Source organism: Columba livia, chromosome 2, assembly GCF_036013475.1.
Source record: "Columba livia isolate bColLiv1 breed racing homer chromosome 2, bColLiv1.pat.W.v2, whole genome shotgun sequence".
NCBI lineage: Eukaryota > Metazoa > Chordata > Aves > Columbiformes > Columbidae > Columba > Columba livia.
In genome coordinates this window covers 89,843,441-89,864,678 of record NC_088603.1, presented here as the reverse complement: position 1 = coordinate 89,864,678, position 21,238 = coordinate 89,843,441, and the positions used below count along the sequence as shown (strand labels likewise).

Here is a 21,238-nt window from a genome sequence, read left to right as displayed (position 1 = left end):
GAGAGGACTTACCCTTGAGGAAGACTTTTTGAGGTCCAAATGACTTACGGTATTACACACTTTCATGCTACTCAGTTTAGAAAAATAGAACAAATAATAGCTAAATCTTGGGTTATCGGTGACAAGCTTTCCTGTCCCAAACTTCCAGTTATGGATAGTGAGAACTTCCTGAGGAGCACCAGTAGATTTCTTCTCAGCTGCTACAGTAGCTCCTGCAAGGCTCCTTCAGACTTCCCACTGACTGTCATCCTTCTTGGACCTATAGTACTGCTGAAGATGAATGTCTGGGCTACTATGTTGTACCATGTCTTTGTTTTCCTACTTTACATCTGATAAAGCATCAGAAGAAAACAATTAGGGGCAACTTAACCTTAATAACTTTAATTACCTTCTGCGATAGCCAAATGAACAATCCCCAAAAATTTACTTCTCAAGAATGTGACGAATCACACTAGGAATATATGCAGATTATTTACATACATCTGACAATCACAGAAAGTATGTCATCTGACAAAGAACAGCCTTCACAGTTTGAGAAGAGAGGAGATCTGCATTTTGTCAGGACAGCAACTACAGAGCAGTCCTTTCTGTTTTGAAAGATTGCTCTCTTAACAAAGGATGTATATCACAAGGAACAATTTGTCCTCCAAGTTTTTCTCTGTAATAAAGACACAGCAAATGCCTACTTCTGGCCAGACAATCTGAAGTGCAAGTCACATCAAGATTTGCAAGTTAGGAATGTGGCCTCTGCTGACTGAGGCATTCTCTGAGCACACCTACCAGATTCAGCCTAGTACAGATATAGGGAAAATATGACAGATCTGGTAATTTTCTTCTTATTATTAGATTAGATGAACCATACCAGGTGGAGAAAACACAGTTTAAAATGTCTTCTTTGCTTAAAGTGAGATACATCTTTCCAAATAAACTGATCTACTCACCAGGCTGGGTGATATTCTGGCATGAGTTTCTTTCAGTTTGTCTTTTGTAAATAGCATTGAATTAAATCATTAACTGAGAAAAGCAGGAAGAATTAGAACAGAATGAGACAGTTGAAAAAGTACATAGTAAACCTTTCTTACACTGGAGAGTGAAAGTTGGGTCTCTCCTGTCCTAGAGAGTGTGCTAACTGCTAAGGTTGGGGGTCATTTTCAAGCCCTCGCCTTGGCTGATTAAATGTTTTTCCATACAAAAGGGAATATTTTAAATGGGAGAATGACTTCTTTATCCTCTCATATAGTCAAACCAATAGACAAGACCTGTAGAAAATATAATTTTGAATCACCACACACATGACCTGTATTTTAATGTAAGTTCTCAATCCTCTGTGTAAACAGCCTACCCACTGTTTGCTATGGATGGAATAGAAGAGGCTTATCAAGCTAGGTGATTTCTGAGAGGTTTGGCTTAATAAGCTAAGGAGAGTTTGTAAGAGATTACAAGTTTATGACATGAGATTAATTTAGATGATAATGCAGTGTACATTTGTTCTTGTTTGGGATTTTTTTTTTTTTTTAATTTTTTTTTTTTTTGGTAATTCCTTCATCACGAAAGCAAAATATGACTTCCTTTGGAAATGGCAGTCTAAATACAAGAAGTCCAGTCCAGACTTGAATTGACTATTAGACATATGTGTTTTGCTCACTTAAAGCAAGTGATGGGAATGCTCTCAAAAGTTCACAAGGCCTGCGCTGCAAAGCATCATGAGATGTGAACTGGCTGCTGTGGAGACTGGTGGTACCCACGGGGCACAGGGAGAACCTGTGAAATGCACCCTCAGCTCTGCACCCCTACCCTGCAAGCCGAGAAAAGGCACGCTGACACCTTGGAAGGCTGCATTGTACAGAGGCATATTTTAATTCAGAGGATGCTGGGATCTGCACACAGCTCAGTGCACAAACCGAGGGAAGATCTGGTTTGGGTCCAGTACAGCTGGATTACTGTGTCTCTTCTCTCAGCTTGGTAAAATCTACCTCTCTATAATCCCTTCTTGTTTACACTGACAAACGTTTCTGGTTTTTGGATGGCACTAACTGGAAGATCCTGCTACAGCAGTGGTGAAAATATGCTCCTAAAAGCTTCAGCATGTGGGGCAAGCGATGGCATTAGAGATTACCTTTTTTGTCTTTATTTTTAATTTTATTTTATTTTTCAACCCAGGAACCAAGAAAAGACTTGAGATGAAAACACAGTCACACTAAGCTACCAAAGAGTTTTGCCATTGACTGTAGCATGGCTGGATTTCATTCTGAGTCACAGTTCTTGTTGTGTTCTCTCCTCCTCTGTGGCAAAGCTGTGAATGAGTGCTACATGTTTTGAATAAATCCCGATTTCTCATGTCAAAAATCAGAATATGTAGTATAGCTTGAACTGAATCTCCTCCTATTGCAGTATAATTTTGTTTTTTTTTTTTTCTTCCCATCTAGTGTTATCTGGCATCCTAGCTGAAAACTTATTGTGCATCTGGAAAGCTGCTGACTTCGATTTGGAAAAAGCTAAACACTTTTACCGTGTAATTTCACTTAACATCTTTGGTGTTCAAAAGTATCCATTTTCTTTATCACTTTATTGGAACTGAGAGAATATGCCAATTTTCAGCTATTAATGTTGAAACAGTCAATGTGTTAATTGTGGGGCTAGTACTGGGAACAGATGCATTTTTTGTAGAAGGGTGGGCTGAATGTATTCATCTTCTTAATGCTGTTGCTGTTTGGATCATCAGTATTTCTTAAAATTCCCTTCTCTCAACCACCTTGTGTAACTGCTCTATTTTGCACAGCCCAGAAAGAGCACATCTCTCTTACTGGAGCTTAGGACTCCCTCTCAAATTACAAAATGTCCCTGACTATTCAGCCTTTTGAAAAAGCTGTAAATAGAGATATAACTTACCTAGCAACAAAAAGTAGATCTCCACAATGCAGTCTATGAGCACAGTGAGTTTATTCAGGTATGGTCATGCCGTAGGTCTCGTTTTTCTGTCGCTAGTCTTCTAGAGACAGACTACAGAAAAAATCTTTTCTATACTCAGATAATGTTAAGCAATCCTCTTGACAACAACTGGGCAGAAGATGAACTATCTAAACTTCTGAAATTAATGGAGTCAGTAGAGTTTCTGCTGGGTCAGGTAAAAACAGAATTGAATGAATACTGGGGGAAAAACATATGAAGCTCTAAAAACATCAGTCTTTTGGTGAATATTGAAGTACAATCTGTATCTTTTAGCTCATACAGCTATATTTAGTGAATGTTTTTATGAACATATTTAGTTTCTTTCTTAGCGCTTCCCTTTCCCCTTTCAGCTTTCAATCTCTGCCACACAGTGACAAAATAAGTATCATGGAATAATGGAAAAGGATATAGACAGAAAGGAGGGAGAAGGTTTTTTACCTTATTCTTAACATCAAAAAGATTTCTTTTTTTCTTGATAGCTTTACAAAATATTTGAAATATTTGTTTCAACTAAAAGCACAAGCAACAGGAATGTTATTTATTTATTTATTTATTTATTTATCTATCTATTTATTTTCCCCAGATCAAGCCTTATTAAAATTCTAATATGTTAGAAGACTTCCCATCTATTTAAGGTGAAAAGCCTTATCCATGACAAAAGAAACTTATTACCATTTCAAAGGTTGGTCAGCGTTTTTGCCTATATACCTACTAGGTCATAATGATCATGTTGACCCTTTTTTGATCACTGAAGCCTTTTATCAGTGCATTCATACTAGTTAAAGATGATGCTCAATGCTGACTTTCATACAGTGCTTTCATGAAAGTGCCTTTGAGAATGAAAGCAGTGGCCAGATTCTAATCACTCCTCTTCAGATCTTCTGCTATTGGATTTTCATTTCCTAAATCAACATAATAGAAGAGAAAATTATGCTCGTTCTCTGAATATACATGAAATCTAAGAATGTTTCTATAGAAAACATCGTATCTACCAGTTTTCATCAGTCAATTTAATAAAACTTTAAAATGACCTTTTTCTGTCTTGGAGCTAACTGAATTGTAGAGCTCAGTGTCCTTTGGATAAGTTCCAAAAAGGAAAGTCACCCTGCAGAGTTCAAGTCTCAGTGGAAAGCAAACCAAGTCCACTGCACTTGAACTCTAACTGCCATGTATTATTAGGTCTTGAGTCTTTAATGTAGTGCTAAATAGATAGAGAATGCCTACATTCTGCTTATATTTGGGGCCTGTTTCTGAAGTTTTAATACACTGCAAATTTTCTGAGGAGTAAAAATGTCAAAGAGGGCATTTTCTGATATTTTGAGAATAGTAAATTGGCGGATAAAAGGATGGCCTAAGCTCAGCTGTACCACAGGCCCTGAGCTTGGTAGCCACGAAGCAGCAAGACCCTCTCCAGCCAGGGGAGGACTGCACGCCCCATCCTCTTCTCCCCCAGCACCCTTGATCCTCTCATTAGTTCTTCCATCAGAGGTCAATGCAATTTGTCTTCTCTAACCTCAACCTTAACCACTGCAAAGAAGAAGAAAACAGAGAGTTGGGATGAACTTCTCTTGGATGCAATTCCCTAGCACAGAAGTCCCAAAGGCACCAAGGCTTCCGCGCTGATGTTTGCCTTTAATTTTTGGACTGTCCTTGAGTAGGAATAATGTTTACACAGTTGCAGAACGTTATTGCCATCATAATTTCTTGTGTGGTTTTTCTTGCAGAAAATGACAACATTTTTTTTGCGTTAGATAAAATAATTGGTATTTTAGGCTGTTATTTTCATGATATGGCTTACTGTAGGGTTTTTTCAGAGATTCGTTAGTTAAGGGAAAAGAAGATGATTATCATAAGTACATCCTTCACTGCCACTGAAAGGATGCATTGCTACTTCTGCATTTAACAGTTTTAATGGTGCTATTTTGGATAAACAATTTTATGACAGTACAGTTTTGTCTTGAACGACACAGCTGTAGCCTAGGAAACTAAACATGTCTTTCCTAATGTTTTTATTTGTCATAGGAGTACTTTCAATACTCACGTGTATCTATTTTTTTAACCCACCACAAACCGAAAAATATTATACCACTAAGACTTGGGCAGTGTCTTACTTTTGTATGTATTAGAAAGAAATTTAAGAACAGACACATGCTTAATAATAATACAATTGAACATTTTATCATTGTCAAAGGCATTTGTAGAGGAATCCATCAACTCTTCTGATTTCCATACAATTCAATTTACTGTCTTCGAAATGTAACGTTAATGGCACTCAGTATACACACTGTAATCCTTTAAACTAATGTACATGGCAAACGGATATGTTCTCATGCATTAATAATTTAAAAGTTAATTTTAGGTACTTACTCAATATGATTAACTGATGGATCAGCAGTCTTATATAGAGAAACAGTGAGCACACTTAAAGAAAGAGCACTCTGGAAGACAGCCAGGTAGTTGTCTGCGTGATGGTTCAAAAATACCTGGGCTTTATCCCTCCAGTTTCCCCTCAGTGTTGGATTGTGGCACATTGCGCTTGTGAGGGTGGTCTCTGGTTTTAAGGTTAAATGTGTGAAGTGCCTTTGAGGATGGGGCAGTAGGACTTTGGGGGCAGAAGGGGGATGTTTTGGAAGGTGGGAATCCCTGCAATGCAATCCTGACAGTGGCTGGCTGGCTCTGCAGCCCCAGCCCAGCTATATAACTTCCCTCCTTTTACTTCTCACTTTTTGAGGACACCCTGTAACACCGGGCTGTAAATTGATATTCTAGGGTGGAAATACTATGGATGACAAAGTATAATCATCTCATTGCGCAGCTAAAGAATGTGCCAGGGCAAATACCATTAAACAGTGTGTAGAAGAGGCGTGTATTGAAGCCCCTTGGCCCTGCCCGTGGCAGCAGGTTCTGCAAAAGCAGCAAGAACCCCAACATCTGTTGTACAAAAACTGGTCAAATCTTACAGGTACAGCTACAGAGAGGACGGAGACTTTCTTTTTACAAGGAGCCACAGGGAACAGACAAGGGGTAAAAGCTACAAGTTGCAGCAACAAATGTTTCATTTTGATGTAAGAAATGAATTGTTTGCAATGAGAACAATCATCCACTGGAACAACGTCCCCAGTGATATGGTGGAGTCCCCATCACTGGAGGTTTTCAAGACACGATTGCGCAAGGTGCCAGATAATCCCATGTAGGCTTCTCTTCCCATGAAAGTTTGGACGAGATGATCTTTGGAGGTCCCTTCCAAGCTGGGCTGCCCTACCATGCTACGATCTACACGCGCAGAAATTTTCTTTTGTAAGCATGAGCAGGGTTGAACGACGCCTCACAGCAAGCCAGCCAGGCGGTGGGAGGAGAGGGGTGAACTAGGGGCTGAGAAGCAGCAGCGCATGGAGCAAGCTCCCAGAGGGCCAGGCTGGGATGGGATGGGACAAGAGGTGCTGACAGGTTGAAGAGCAACGCTCAGCACCGCGTCAAGGGGAGACAGCCGAGCGAAGTGTGGTCCTGGGGAGAGGCCCGGAGGCTGGCGGCATGAGGAGGGTGGGCAGCAGAGCGGCACATGCCTCTGAGAGGCTGAGGTGACACAGATAAGGAAACCAGAGAGGTTATTTGAGGAGTTGGACAGGGAGAGTGAGTGGTGAGGACAGAGTGAGGTTAGAGCAGGGCTGGAAGCACAGGGATGGCTGATACCAAAAACATTCCTTTAAATACAGAAAAGAAGAGCCATGGAGGAAGAAAGAGCAGGAGCAAGGAAGGTATCATGTTACATTTCAAAATACATTCAGGTCGGGTGCTCAGCCGCAATGCTCCCTGTGAGTGTACATGCAACTGTCTTCAGAGGAAAAGCCCAGAGATTTCTTCCGCTTCTCCTTGATTTCCTTTTATAGTGCTGACCACTTACAAGAAGCGTTTTTTGCATCTGGTGAACAGAGTATTTCTCTCCTCCTGCAGTGAGGTGCCTTGCGTTGAAGTCTATACACTTCAAAACAGTAGCTCTTAGGGGAGCGTGCAGCTTCACGTCTAAAAGAGCTTTTTGCAGTCCAAGCTATTTGCAAGCTACTTGTGAATAGGATTGCTTGGAGCTACGGTGAAGCCCTGGTGATCCACCGAGCGAAATACCAAAGGTCCTACTGTGCAAAAGTTAGAAGCAGCAGTCTGTAGGGGAGCTGGTGGCAGCGTGAGCATCGAAGGAGACAAGGTTGTTTTGGAACATATAAGATAGTCCACCTTACTGCCCGGTGTTATCTGGAGCGCAGGACGGACAGTCGAGGAACCTTCCCTGGGCAGTCTTGAGGGGGAAAAAAATGTCAGAACAGGGTGGGCAGATGAGGTTAAAGAAAAAGTCCACGCGTGAATGTCTGATGTTTGCAGATGGCCCTGGCTTTATTTTCAAGGAAAACCAGCCCTCCTCCCCGCAACAAAAGCACGCGCCGGTACTACCTGTTGGTGAGCTTTTGTGGGAGGGAGGGGAGCCCCGCTAACAGTCTTCTAACCTGCTGCCCCCAGCCTCTCACCCCGGCGACGCTCCGCAGCCGGGCCGCGCCACCCCGCGCCGCCGGGACTCCCGGCCGCCCCCTGCCCTCGGCGGAGCGGCGGCGGCAGCGGGCGCGGGCCGGGGCTGCGGCTGCGTGCGGCGGGGGCGGGAGCGGGGCGGGAGCGGGGCGGGGCGCCGCCGGGAGTCAGCTGGGCGCGGGGCGAGAGCGCGGCGCCCTCAGCACCGGGAGCTGCTGGCGGCGGTGGCAGCAGCAGCGGCGCGGGCCGGCAGAAGTTTTCTCCGCAGATCCCTCCCGCAGCCCGGGGTCGTCTTGCGGAGGCGCCGACATCCCCGTTGGGTGTGTTTTGCTTTTTTGTTTGTTTGTTTGCTTAATTGCTTCTAAAATTTTTTTATTTGTTGCTTTTTGAGCCGCGTGGCTCCGGGGGCTTGCCCTCCTCTGCCTGTGTCACCTCCACCCCGCTGCCCGGAGGACCCGCACTCCGCCCGCCCTCCTGTTTCCACCGCCGCGCACGACCCCTTCCCCCGACCCCCTACGCTCGCCCGAAAGTTGGCGGGTGCGCGGCGCCTGGCGGGGAGGGTGCCGGCCGGCCGCCCAGCAGGTAAGGGGCCGGGGGCGGTGTGGGGCGCGCAGGGGGGGCGGCCGCGGCTGCCCCTGGGGAACCACAGCGGGGGGAGGAGGGGGGTCTTGCCGGCTCCTCGGTGGCGGGGGCCGGTGGGAGGAGGAGGACGAGAGGAAACTTCCTTTTCCTGGGGCCGTCGGCGAGCCCCCCGTCCCCGCGGGGAGCGGCCCCCGCGCACCTCCCGCCGCCCGGCGGGGAGCCCCCGAGGCCGGGCGGGGGGCGGCCGGCGGCTGCTCGCGGCGGGGCTCGGGAGAGCGGCCCTTTCCCCCGGCTCAGGGCTTCCTTGCCGCGTTTTGTTTGCTCTCCTGCTTCGTGCCTCTCCCCCGCGGCGCCGGCAGCCGGCTTTCCCGTCGCCCCGCGCTGGAAGTGTGCGAAGACCTGCCCTGCCGGCCGCTGGCCGTGCTGCCGACACTTCCCCGTGTCCCGCCACCTTGCTCCGCCGTTCGGTGCTGGCGGATGGGCACTTCACAGAAGTGCCACCGCGGAGTGCTGCCACCTTCCTGCTCCTCCGCTGTGCGGATCCACGGCGGCATCCGGAGGAGCCGGGTGTGTGCGGAGAGCAGCCCTGCGCACCGCACCGCCGCCTCCCCGGGGAGCCCCTCGCTGGCCCCGGGGACCCGACATCGGGAGGGAGGTGCTCGGTTTCTTCTGCCCCTGCTCCCTGCCGGGGAGAGCCGCACACACATGGCTCTCTCATTGTATAACTGTGGTACTGCAAGCTGAAACTGTGGCATCTTTATAAGAACAGTTTGCAGTTAATTGGTTTGGCAGATGAACTCCTGCAAAATCCTCTTGCCCACTTCTGTTGCTTAAGTGCCAGCGCCCCCCCTGCCCCTTCCCCCTTTTCCCCTTGCTTTCCTTTGAAGCGTCGCATAAATCTGTGTTGCCAGCAGGATGGAAAGTGCTGATTCAGCAGTCTGGAGCCCCACTCCATCTGAAGTGGTGGTCTGCCTGAAATGTTCCCATTTGTTGAAATGGGAACATGTGTTGCTGGTATGTCAAAACAGCATTGATCAGGTTTTCTAAAACAACCCCTAAGAATGTGGTTTGCTTTTCCCTTCACTAAAAAAGAATGAACTTGGGGTTGGGGGGGAGGCGAGAGTGGGATAAGGAGAGGTGCAGCTAGCTACCACCTTAAATTATACTTCTAAGGGACAGTTGAAATTGTGTTGCCTTGTAAAGGTGCTGAGCAATTACTCGTTCTAACAGATTTGGTAGGATGTGTAGCAGTGATGTGTTAACACTCCAACTGGGTGTATTCCTGCATCTACAGACTAGTTGTACTTAAAGCTCTAGAAAAGGTATGGAGAAGGGCAATGAGGCTAATCCGAGGATTAAAAGGAGTGAGTTATGAGGACGGGTTAAAAAAAACCTGCAAATGTATGGAGATTAGAAAACCTGCATGGAGAAAGGAAATAAACTTGAAACTTTAAATGGCAGCTCTGGCTGTGCTTCATGATCATTTTAGGGCTAGGGAAAGGTGTAGGGGGTCAGCAGGATGCTCCTCATGTGGTGTGCCAGTCTTTCTGGAGAGCTTATCTCACAGTGGAGCAGAAGGGGAAGAGCTGTTCCAGAGCCGTATTCCTTTGGCTATCTTTGTATTGCTAGATGCTAATATCAAGGCTGTTTGGGTTTTCGTTCTCCAAAGGAGAACTCTTTAAAAATTCAGCACAACGTAGAACAAAAGACAAAGCCTGAAGAGCAGTGTTTGTTAGCCTTATTGCAAACAGTAAACTGACAGCAGCAGACCCTGACGCTTGCCTCCAGTGGTCATTTTACTGTGTTATACTCTGATTTATTTTCTTCACTTGGACTTTATTTGTTCTTAAAGTAGGTCTTGTTTGCCCTGGCTACATATTAAAGATCTTGTGGTACTTCCATGGTTTTCCTTGGTTTTGTTAATCAAAATATCCCCTCCTTTACCACTGTGTGAGTTGGCTTTCTTCCTCAGATACTGCCACACCTGGGTTTCAATGGTGTATTCCTGTGTTCTTTATTGTGTGCTCCAAAAGTGCTCCCTAAATGCAAAATGGATCTCTGCATTTCAGTTCTGCTGAAGCATATGCCACATGCTCTGTGAATAAAACAAGTATTTGCAGCCCTCTATCTTGCGAGCACTTAAATGACTCCAGCAAGAATTGTCACAAAGGTTTTTTTAGAAATCTTTGGTCGTGTTCTCAGCTGCGCTCGGGGTGTAAATGGGCGAAAAGTATTTGGATCGCTCTGGCGAAGGGATCCTTCCAAGGCGGGGAGTTCCCAGCTGGCAGAGGAGAGGCATAGCTGGGTCATGCGCCGCTTCTGCCAGCAGCATGGGAGTGTTGCGCCGTGAGTTTGTTTTCTGACAGTACCAAGCTAACAGATGTCCCTCTAGACTGTGAGGCACCGTCAGCTTCCCTGGGTGTGCGTAGCGGTGGCAGCGGGCTAGCCGGGGGGCTGCCGAGTGGTGTCACACTGGGTGGGACCGTGCTGTTGCTCCTCTCCTCCCTTCTGCCATGCTCCTGTGTGCGTGGTTATGGGCGTTTATGGTGATAACACTAAATGAGGCCAGATTTCCAGGCAAAACTTTTCCTTAGGCCAGCTGAGCTCTATCTTTGGAGGTGTACTTGTGGGGAAATGCACTCGGGTGCTTCTTCAGAGACCTGGAAACTGGAGAGGGGGGAGAGATGAAGGAGGTGCCTTTTGATGACCGGGGTATGCGTTTTTAGAGTGCACTTAAACATTTGCTTAGGTAGAAATCTCACTGGTTACAGCAAACACTCTGGCATGAAAACCTTACCAGTTTCTGCTGGCTAAACCTCTAAATGAACTTTATTAGTAAGGATGAGGGAAATGCTTTTCTTCATTTTAAGCCAGCACTTCTGTCCAAACCAAGACTAAAGAAGCCTGCTTTTCTTCGGATTTGTCTCAACTATGAGGGTGTTGATGCTGGTTCACAGTGCTGCATTTCTTGCATATGCCCACCTGGTCTGGTGTTTTTGCAAATAAGGAAGATAACTCTTGAGACCTCTGCCTCTGTCAGGCTTGCATGAAGCTTGCCAAATGGCTTGGCTACAGTGTGATTGCATAAGCCTCCTTCTGTAGGAAAGCAGACTAAGAAGTTAGGATTGTTTTTCTTGGAAACTTGACCTGCTCCTGGGCATGTCCAAAATATGCCAGTTGTGACTCTTCACCTAGGGAAATCTAGGAATGGAGATCCTTTTTCTGAAAGGTGAAACTCCAGAATCTTTTTAGGAATTATGAGGAATGAGGTTGCCAAGGAGTCCTTTTTACAAGTGTTGAACTTTATTTGCAGATTTGCTATCGTTGCACTGCCTGCTGGTCAGGAGAGCACTTTGCAACCTAAACTTGGATGTGGCAAAGTAGTCTTGTTTTCTTGTTTCACTTTTTCTCCCAAACCAGTGGTTGTTATGAAACATAATACTATCAAGTAAACAGATGTCACCTCATCGACTTCTCTTTCTTTATAGTTGTTGAGCTGTGCACTTCTAAACTAGTCCTGTGCCAGGTCTTTCCTATTCTCATGCCATCTGTTGAATCAGATAATCTTTTTGAACAGCAGTTCTCCCCTTAGCTCAGTATGGCTCCTCTGTTGCGTTGGGGATGTGGAGAGGACTATCCAGGGGAGCCAGATTCCACTGTGAGTGCAGTGTAAAAGAAAACTGTTGATCAGTGTGAGGCATCGTGTCTACAAACAGGCTTTCAATCTCTTCAGTGGTGAAACAACCAGAGTAGCCTGACTTTATGAGATGTGGTTGGATATACTCTACAATCCTTTTGCTGGCATGCTTTATTCCCCTGGGTACTGTCTCTTCACCAGATACCTGATGTGAGAGACAGGCACTACATTTTTCATGCAGGTATGCTAATCTTAAAGTGATAGTGTTTGTGGTTTCTGTCAGCTTTTGGAATGTGCATAGGAGCACTGAAGACTGAAGGATTCATTGAGTCACCACCAGTGCCAAGTTATCGTGAAACTCTTAATTCTAAGAGATCTTCACATTCATGCTGATGTGCATCTGTTGCCTGAAAACTCATCTCCCTCTTTGCTTTCTTAAAGTCTTTCATAAGTCTCAGATGGATCAGTTCATGCAGAGTGTGTGGACGTGGTTATCAGGACTGAAGATATTGCAAATTCAAGCTCTACTTTAGAGTAGTGCTCTTGTGAATAGTTTTGTCTTTCCTGGACTCTGTAACTGAAAGTATCAGCAATTTCAGTTTAATGGTGGAGAGCCAGTGTTGTGAATGAACTTGAAAACTTGTTAGAAGACACTCTCATGAAAGTGTGAGGTTTTGAACACTGGGTGAGTCATCTTTTGTGAGTAGAAGGTGGTGATTGCTACATGGCTGCTTGGGTTTTTACAGGCAAACTACCCGTGGTGAAAAGGACCAGGAACAAAGACTCAAGTGTGGATTGAACAAAAGTATAGACAGGATGAATCAGGTGGGTTCTTCAAAACTCAACATGAATGCTCATTTACAAGCCAAGAGAGCTTTTAATGCAACCTGCTAATTGCATCCTAATTAGTTAACACAGAGGCAGATGAAGATAGCCACTCCTGAATGGCCACAGCAAAATCTGGCTGTCATGAAGATTGGTTGTTCTAAGTGGGTGATCTTTTTAGCAGAGTAGACCTTCTCCAGCAGCATGGATAATACAGCACATGACTAATGCTGTGTTAGCGTGAGAGACCTTTTCCTTCTCAAAGCCTTTCAGAAACCTTTGACTACCTTTTGGTAAGTCATTAGATCTTTGGGTATCAAGTGATAACTTTAGAGCAAGGAAAATGTGTAGTTCTGTGTATCAAGCTTGTAGATTGCTAGACTAGATCTGCCATAATCTAGGCTCATGGCATGAAAGTCTGCCTCCATAGGTACTGAGAGAGGTGAAACGCGTCCCTCTTGGAGCTCTTTGCAGCTTTCAAGACTGGTTCGGGTATGGTGGGATAAGGCCAATTGACCTGTTCTTGGAGAATGGATCAGCAGCGAGAAATTTCCCCTTTAAAACATGATGGTAGGACGGACCCTACTTATTCGTTTGTGGAGGGAAAATTGGGGAAAGGGTGAGAGGAGTTGCAATTTAATTATACTGTGTGTTGTATTTCTGAGAGGAGCTTTGGGACCATGGTGATAGTCACGGTCCTTGGGTGCAGAGGTGATGAGTGCCCTGGACAAGTTTGCTGGGAACACTGCAGCCATCCTTGCATTCTCTTTTTGTGGGCAGATACTGTAGAGTATCTGAGAAAGAAGCGCAGTGTTCTGTTGCTGTTGTACTCTTTTGTTGGACTCCAGGAGACTGCAAGAGGTTTTGTCATTATCTTACCCTCCTGCTGCTAAGCTGTCATCCGTAGGCCAACAGCAACAAGTTCAGCAGCTGTGTTGATCTTAATGCCCAACAGTTGCATTAATGATTACAATATTAACTATTGGACAGTCTTGTTGCTCCAGCAGTGCTATTCAAACAATGTATTTCTTAGTGAGTCTGTTTCAGCTTTTTTTGGAGGCCAAACCCAAGGAACATGGGCAAATTCCAAAAAGGCAGTTTTACACAGGCAGGTCATGATGAATGGGGTAATTGTAAACACATGTTTGGTTAAACCACTAGCAAACCAGTCTCTGATTCTTCCCAGCCTCCATCAATGCCAGCTTCTGCTAGTTCTCAACAGGACAAAAATAGGAAATTACTTTCCTGGCAGGCAAACTGTAAAGGAAATGCCATGCCATCTCATTGGAATAAACCTATGGCCTTGGTGGGAAGGAACTCTGCTGCTGAGCAGCAGTGGGGATTTCTACATTTGTTCACAAAGTAAAAGTTCAGAGCACGGTCCTTGTGCTCCCTTCACGCTTACTGCTGCAGAATTTGTGTCAACAGGGAAATCAGAGAAACTGAGCAGCCACCATGAAGCTGAGCTTGTGGTTGCTGAAGGCTGCACATAAGTAAGGGTGGATAATACTCCATGACACCAGTATCGTTCTTTCTGTATGCATCCCTGGTGAGAAAATCAATAAGCAGAGAGAATCTCTAAGTCCATAGACTCTTTTCATGGTGGAGATTAGCACTTGATGAACACTGGGAAACTTTTTTCAATGCCTGGGATTTGAATTCTGCCATTCTGATGACTTGATCAAGTGGCTGCTGCTCTACTCTAACTCCTGTTGTTGGTTTGTACTACAGGCCTGAGTTTTCTGAAACTCTTTTTTATTCTTCAATTAACTTTATTTCTATGTCATCTTCAGATGCTAATTTTTGTTTTGAAACGAAGGGGAAGGGAATCCTTGAAATGTCACCCAAATCTCTTTCACTGCAGATGCTCCCATTACAGAACGATTTGGCACTTAAACATATTCTTGGTCAGGGAGTTGCAGCTGGGCTCTGTGCGTGCTTCACGTGTTTTTAGGGTGCTTTAGATTTCAAAACTAAAGAGTAGAGACTGTGTTGGTGGTAGAAAGGACATACTCTTAGAAAAATTTTCCAGGCCTTTGTTTTAATGGAGGACAGTGGGACAAAGTAGTTAGATGTTAGAAAGAATCAGACCAGAGGCTTTCAAGAGCTGAAATAAAAATGGGGGAAAATGGGGAAGTGATTTTCTTTTTTTTTTTTTTTTTTCCTTCCCTTTCTCTTTCCTTCTTTCCAGTGATGTTCATCTCTGCCAGACTACTAGGTACAGATTCAGATAGAACATTTTATTTTCTTAAATGGGAATTGGGATGGGGGGTGCAAAGGCCTAGGGGAAAGTAAAATCTGTAGGTTGATCTTCCTAGAGCTCTAAGCATCCTTGGGAAGGAATGAGGAGCTTTTATTATACCAAAGCACAAGTGTGGAATTAAACTTCAAGGAACTGGAAAAGCTAAAAATTCAGAAGCTTGCGATGTTTTTATCTTGTGCCAAAGCCTTTCCTAGAAGGCCTGTTTTCCCTTTTGGCTCAAATGTATTAAAGTCCATTTAGGAGAATGTTAAGGGAGAAATATGTATTACAAGGGTATTGATTCTTGCCGAATTAGTCTTGTGGGTGATCATTCTTCATGCTAATAGCCGCTCATGCTGACATCACCCGAGATGTCAGGCGATTGTCAGAATTCAGGCCTTGATATTTTGCAGAACAATGGCTGGGGCGCTGGCAGACGCTTTCTTGGTGGGTCAGGTTGCTTTTGTTTTTCCTGTCCAGCTCGAACTGTGATGTTCCAGTTACTTGGTCACAGCAAGGAGTATAGTAAACAAAATTTCCAAGAGAAAGGTATCAGTGCAGCACTGTTGTGAGGACAAAATACTACTTGCTGCTAAATCTTATGCTAGAGGCAGCTTTGCTATCAGCGTCTATAATCTAAACACAGAAATGAATGAATTTTTAACACATTATAAAAGAGCTCACCAACTTTTAAATCTCTTTTTTGTTTGTTTTGTTTTCTGCTGTGATGAAATGTTTAATTCCGGGAATCCTGAAGTCCAGAAAGTTGAGACCGAAAGTTTCTTTTTTTTTCCCCTCTCTTTTTATGTTTTGTTTTGTTTTTCCTCCCTGGCTGCTGGGTACCTACCTTTGTTTTATGTTTTTAAATGGTGATTCCTAATGAGGGCTCTCTGAGGCGAAAGCAATCAAAATAGCCCGTTATTGTGCTCTAGAAATGATCAAAATAGAATGTCACAGATTATACATGATTTTCAAGAATGGATAGCTTTTGATGTTCTTTACTGGTAGGCTATTATAGCATTACAGATAGTCATGACATTTAACATTTGAAAGGTTACAGAAGAGGCATTGGGTGTTTTTCTAAAAGGCTTCAGGAGAACTGAGGAAGGGGGCTACAACATGAGCTGTGGGAGTGCAGAGCAAATGCTGTTTGGGTTGCTGGCATCTCTGACTTATGCTCAAGCTTGTTTTGCATTCAGCATGTTTTTTTGTTCTAGAGCTACGGCTAAAAAGGTCAGGAAAAATCTGTGGAGTTCCTTGCTAGCAAAGGTGGATTGCATTGTTAACACATGGGAAGTCGGAGGAACGTTGCAAAGAGTGTTGCAGGTGATGCTGTGCATGACAGGATGACTTCAGGTGTGTGATGATGCTTGCAACACTTGGTTGAGTTGTGGTCCCGTGACTTCCCCCTCCCCCTGTTTTCTCCCAGTGTCCTTTGGAAAATAGTCCTGCTTATACAGTCTTTGGTAGAAGAATGACAATGCAATATGCTCTGCTAGTTTTAACCTGAGCTAATTTTGCTAAGTGTGTAATTTATCCTGGTTTACTTGTTCAAGTCCTCTACCCATCAGTGGGAGAAGTTCTTGCGGGTGTTTGGGAAACAGGCGATTTTGGAATGCAAAGTGAATGAAGGAGTCTTGTGCTGTAACAGCCTGACTTGTAGTTTTTCTTTTATTTGTCTCTGAGAACTTTTTGGGACTTTCATGTCCAACTCTTCCTTATAAGGTTTGTTCCCCTGGTCTATCTCATTTAAAAATCAGATGAGCTAAGGTGACATTTCTGTAGGTGACTTGAAGTAGCCTATCAGGTCAATTTGGCAGCTCTTGGGAGAGATTCAGGGAGACAGCTAGTGTGCAACCATCAGTTGTACAAGTAACTTTTTCCTTTTGTAGTGTGCTGAAATACAAATTTCTGTTGTGAAAAATTTGCAATGTGAATAGGTGGAGAAGCTTTTCACCTAGAAGATAGTTCTTAATTTCTCAGAAGATGTGGGCCATGCTAAAAGCTCACTGCTGCTGAAAGATGATGTTGTTTTTGTAAGAGTGTTTTGGTCTCTTTCCTTGGGCTGCTTTGGTCGTTTACTACACGTGTTCGTGGCTGAATCTAACCAAGTAGAAAGGTGTCCTGTGTACTTGTTTTTTTTCTGGGATTGGTTTTCTTCTGGATTAGAGGATGGGACCAGGTCTTGGAAGCATGTGGTGGTGTAGTTGAGATGAGATGCCCTTCCAGGTAAAGGAAGGGGAAGAAATGGGCAAGAGAAGAATGGGTCCCCTCTCCTTTTGGTGGTAGCAAACTGCTGGGTCAGCTTGGCCAGGGAAGCCTAATTATTTTCCTGAAGTCTTAACAGAGAGTTTTTCTCTGAGTTCAAAGAAATGTTAAGGAGCTATTCAAGCAAACAAGCTAAAGACTAGACCTGTCTTTGCAGAACGTCTCCAGAGCCTGCCTGTATTTGCAAGGTTTACCTGTTGAAGGGACGGTTTAGGGAAAAGAACTACTGCTAACCTTGCCACTAATCCTTATGATGCCCTGAAATGTGAATCTAAGTGATGATGTCTTTATTCATGTCATTTTTTATTATTATTATTTTTTAAACAGATGTGTTGCTGGGTTGTTTTCTTAAAATGAGCAAGGAATGTCAGTGCTAGGTGAGGTTTTTTATTGAGCAACTCAACCATAACAAAAATGTTAGTATTGCTCTTGTACATTTAAAAAAAGATAAAAATAGCACCTTCACAGCTTCAAAAGATTATATAAAGTATGTGTAGCTGTATTTTATTATATGATCATCAGAAACCAGAGCAACTGAGGAAGTAACTGGTAACAAATCCATCATTATTCATACTATGAGAAATATCGAGCGTAATAGCTATTCATACTTACGACACTGCTGTGAGGAACACTGGAGGTTTGGTTGACTTGCCCTGAAATGTTGTGGTAAAACATACTTGTTTCAGGCCAGTTACGGGCTGAAATGTTTTTTTTCCTGGAACATCTTCACAATTCCCAGTCTTATGATCCCAGAGCTGCCTGTGAGCTGGTTCAGCCGCTCTGCTCTGACTAAGAAGGGTTTCTATAGCCAAATGGAGGCACTAGGGGTGTCTGCTCTTATGTCTAGTAGGAAATGGTCTTGGTGGCTGTTGGGCAGAGCTTGCCTATAAACTCCTGTGACTCTTGAGGGGCTGCCTTGGATAGAGCTGCAAATTTTTCACTCTTGCTAAAGATAGTAGCCTTTTGTCTGAAAAAAATATAACCAAACAAACAACAAACCCAACCAACCAAAACACCACCAAAAACCCAACACACCCCAAAACAAACAACACAAACAAGAACAAAAAAAAACCCAAACAAAACAACAAAAAACTTCCTTGCAAACTGAAAACCAAAATAAGTTCTTTAGTAATTCAGTAATTTTGGTTATTATTCTTGCCTGTGTTAGAAATGGTATCATTTTGGGGGCAAGGTGACATATCACATCTTTTCTTTCATTTTACCAAACAGAGTTTGGGAAGACCTGGAGTTTGGGTTCTTGGGTTCTGGATTGCACAGGAGTGACTGGCATTTCTCTTCAGAAACATTTCTGGTTGGCTTTTTCCATAATTGTAATACCAAAAAAGGTTGAGCTAATTGACTAGCTCAGTCTTTCTGGTTGGTTACCAACTCCATTGTATGTGAACTCTGAGATGGACTGAGGAAGAGATCTTGTCTGAGCCTTTGTTACAGGGGTCTGCCTTCATCTAGAAACAGTTTGCCTTTTGCAAAGGTATTTGGAAAGTGACAAGACGTATTAAATGTTTTCCACATCCTCTGTTTTTTACTTTAAACTCTATACCAGCTGCTGAATGAAGTTCAGGTCTTATAACAAGTGCTACTCATAATGCTTCAATCGCTTTGCATAGCTGTATTAGGTTTTTGGGCTGTTGAGATAAAGAAAGTAATGAATGAGAAGTAATTTTATGGGCATGCTACATGCCCATTTATACAGCATAGTTGCATACAAATGCCAAGTTTCTTCCTTTTTTTCAGGATATCTGGCCAACTTGTATGCTTGACTTCAGCCATGTCGTATCTGTACTGACTTTGGCAGTGATTCAGAGAAGACTCATCCAGCCAGAGAAGCATCCATGGGACAACTTTTTTTTTTTTTTTTCCCCATTTTATTTATTTCTTTTAAGTGTGTGAGGACTGAAGCTTTCTTACTGAGTGCAACTGTGGCTTGTCTGAAGCTGATCTGTTGAGTGTGGTGGATCTACATTCAAGCTGCATAGTCAGAGTGAATTTTTGCCTAAACCTGTGGTTGAACCATGAATCATCGCACTGTGTGGGCAATGATGCTTTCATCCAGTAGATGGTCTTAGCTCCCCCCTTTCTACCAGTATTCTCTAACTCTGCAATCGTAACTCTGTGAAACCAAGCAAGGAAGCATGTGCTTTGTGTGAGGAGCTTGTGAACTCTTCTAAATCCTGGCTTGCTATGCAGAAGGAGGAGATGTTCCCAAAATTACTTTCTCTGCTCCCCATCCTGTCCTGTGGCCAGGGCTGCCTTCCTGCAGCTCCTTCTTCAGCAGTATCATCATCTGCTTCCAGCAGTCTTGTGGCCGTGCTGCCTCCCCTCCTGGCTACCCAAATATCCCATTTCTCTCTTGGGGCTGGGTGGAGCGAGCGCATCTCCGGGCTCTGACAACTACCAGAAGTCCCTAGTGGTGACTAAGTACAGGGAGCTGGAGTTGTTGGTGAGCACCGGTGTGGTAAAGTAGAAGAGGAACCATCTCAAATGTACCAAGAGGGAGACGATATAACAGTAAGAGCAGTTTGCCCCTTGTGCTTTGCACTGTGTGATCATGCTGTGCTGATGCTGTGAGTTAAAGCAGGATTTTGTGGTAGAGACTGTGTTGGTGGTAGAAAGTTTCTGGAATCTCTCTGGGTTATTGATGACTTGCTCATGAAGGATCTTTGAACACTGATGTAGTTCAGTGGTATGCTGGAGTTTAGTAAAGGCCTTACAATTCATCTGTAGATAAATCTGACTGTTTACATGGTGTGGGAAGATGAGGGAAAAGGTGAAAGGAAGAGTGCATTGCTTCTCCTTGTCAGGGTGACAAACATCCTTCTGCAGGTCAGGATTAGGACATCATCAGCATGGTTCCAGTTGAAAATTACTGATTTAGTGAGCACAGTATGTACTCCAAACATATTTACTGTATTATACAGCCCCTTTATGGTGCCTGCGTGCAACATATCTCCTCTGCAGATCCTTAAAAACACCCAGGGTTTCCATGCTGCATCTCACACACATTAAACACTTCATTTGTGTCCCTGGGACCTTACAATGAAGCCTTTCAGCAACGTTGGAGTGTGCAGTGGGAGCTGTAGTTCCAAGCTAGGCCTGGGGATGTTTGGCATGGTGATGCTGTGGAAGCTTTTCAGGGTTGTGGCATGTGTGGAGCCGAGGGGCTTGGAGGAAAGAGCTTCAGGTTGTCTTCCTACTGTCTTCTGGGATCCTTTTAGAAGTGCTGCTGTAATGGGATATCTCGTGCTACCTGGCACCCTAGCCATATTGAGTGAGGTCCCTAGAAAAATCTAAAAGGGCTAAAAGGATTGTTTCAAAAGTGACTTTCACTGGAGATGCTGCATCTGAAATCCATTAGCAGTTTAAAATTAGCCAAATACTCTAGGTAGCTTAAATGAATCTTAGTGACTTTCTGCCACTTTTATTAGAAGAGTCTGTTTACAACCTTGTGGCCTTAGTGCAGCCTGGATTGCAATTTTTTTTTTTTTTTTTTTGATCAATGAAGATGATTTTGCAGCATGGCTGTAATCTCCCTAAAGATGTGTCTGCTTAATGAAGAAATAACAGGATTTGTATAAATCAAAACATAGTAGCCCAAAGCACCTATATCCTAAAACGGATGTAACCAATAAAGCTTTGAATTACAATGTCATCTGCCACCAGGGAGCCCTGCAAAGTCTCCCTGGCCTTCTGCATCCTGTAAGAAGGGACTAAGCCATCCCATTGTTAGGGAAGAAAGACTGAATAAAAACTAAAGACCTAAAATTTAACTAAGTTTAAAATCACCCTGGATTTTGGATATAAATGAACACCAATTAAAAATGGTTGTGTGTAGTGGTGTGTTTTTCTTGTTTTTGTGATACTTACTGTAAAAGAAAGATTAGAAGCCATTTGAGGCTGTTTTTGAAAATCTGATTGACATTTTCTAAGTGACACCTCTGCTCATGTACGTGTTTTGTAGCAGTGGAAGGGGAGAGGGAAGGCTGCTTTAAAAGAGATAGAGAGATGTGGTGAAAGCCTAGAAGACAAGGTACAAGGAAGGCCAATATTGACACAACTCTCAATTTCTTAATTGATTTTTTTTTTCCAATGCACTCACTTTTCAGCAATGTGAGAAGAGTCAGATTGGTGTCCATAGTCATGTAGGTATTTCTGGTGTGACGGAGAGAAAAGGCAAAGAAGGCAGCTCCCCCTGCCTCAGGTGA

General features: G+C 43.9%; 1 protein-coding gene and 1 long non-coding RNA gene across 9 annotated transcripts in view; one reads left to right on the top strand and one right to left on the bottom strand.

Moving 5' to 3' along the window:
• Nucleotides 1-5,049: 5,049 nt before the first annotated feature.
• On the bottom strand, nucleotides 5,050-7,572 carry LOC135578571 (uncharacterized). The gene is made up of 2 exons (XR_010470357.1): nucleotides 7,390-7,572; nucleotides 5,050-7,237 (listed from the first exon to the last, which is right to left on the bottom strand). It is a non-coding gene; the product is annotated as an uncharacterized LOC135578571 (long non-coding RNA).
• A 58-nt stretch (nucleotides 7,573-7,630) lies between these two features.
• The window catches only part of GRB10 (growth factor receptor bound protein 10), a 148,387-nt gene continuing 134,779 nt past the window's right edge, over nucleotides 7,631-21,238 (top strand). For 3 of the 8 annotated variants that reach the window (XM_065052775.1, XM_065052769.1, XM_065052770.1), the window contains exon 1: nucleotides 7,644-8,043. The gene's annotated coding sequence lies outside the window, so the exon portion shown is untranslated. Of the gene's footprint in view, nucleotides 8,044-21,238 lie in introns of all 8 variants that reach the window. The other 5 variants (XM_065052773.1, XM_065052771.1, XM_065052776.1 and 2 more) reach the window with 5 other exon arrangements.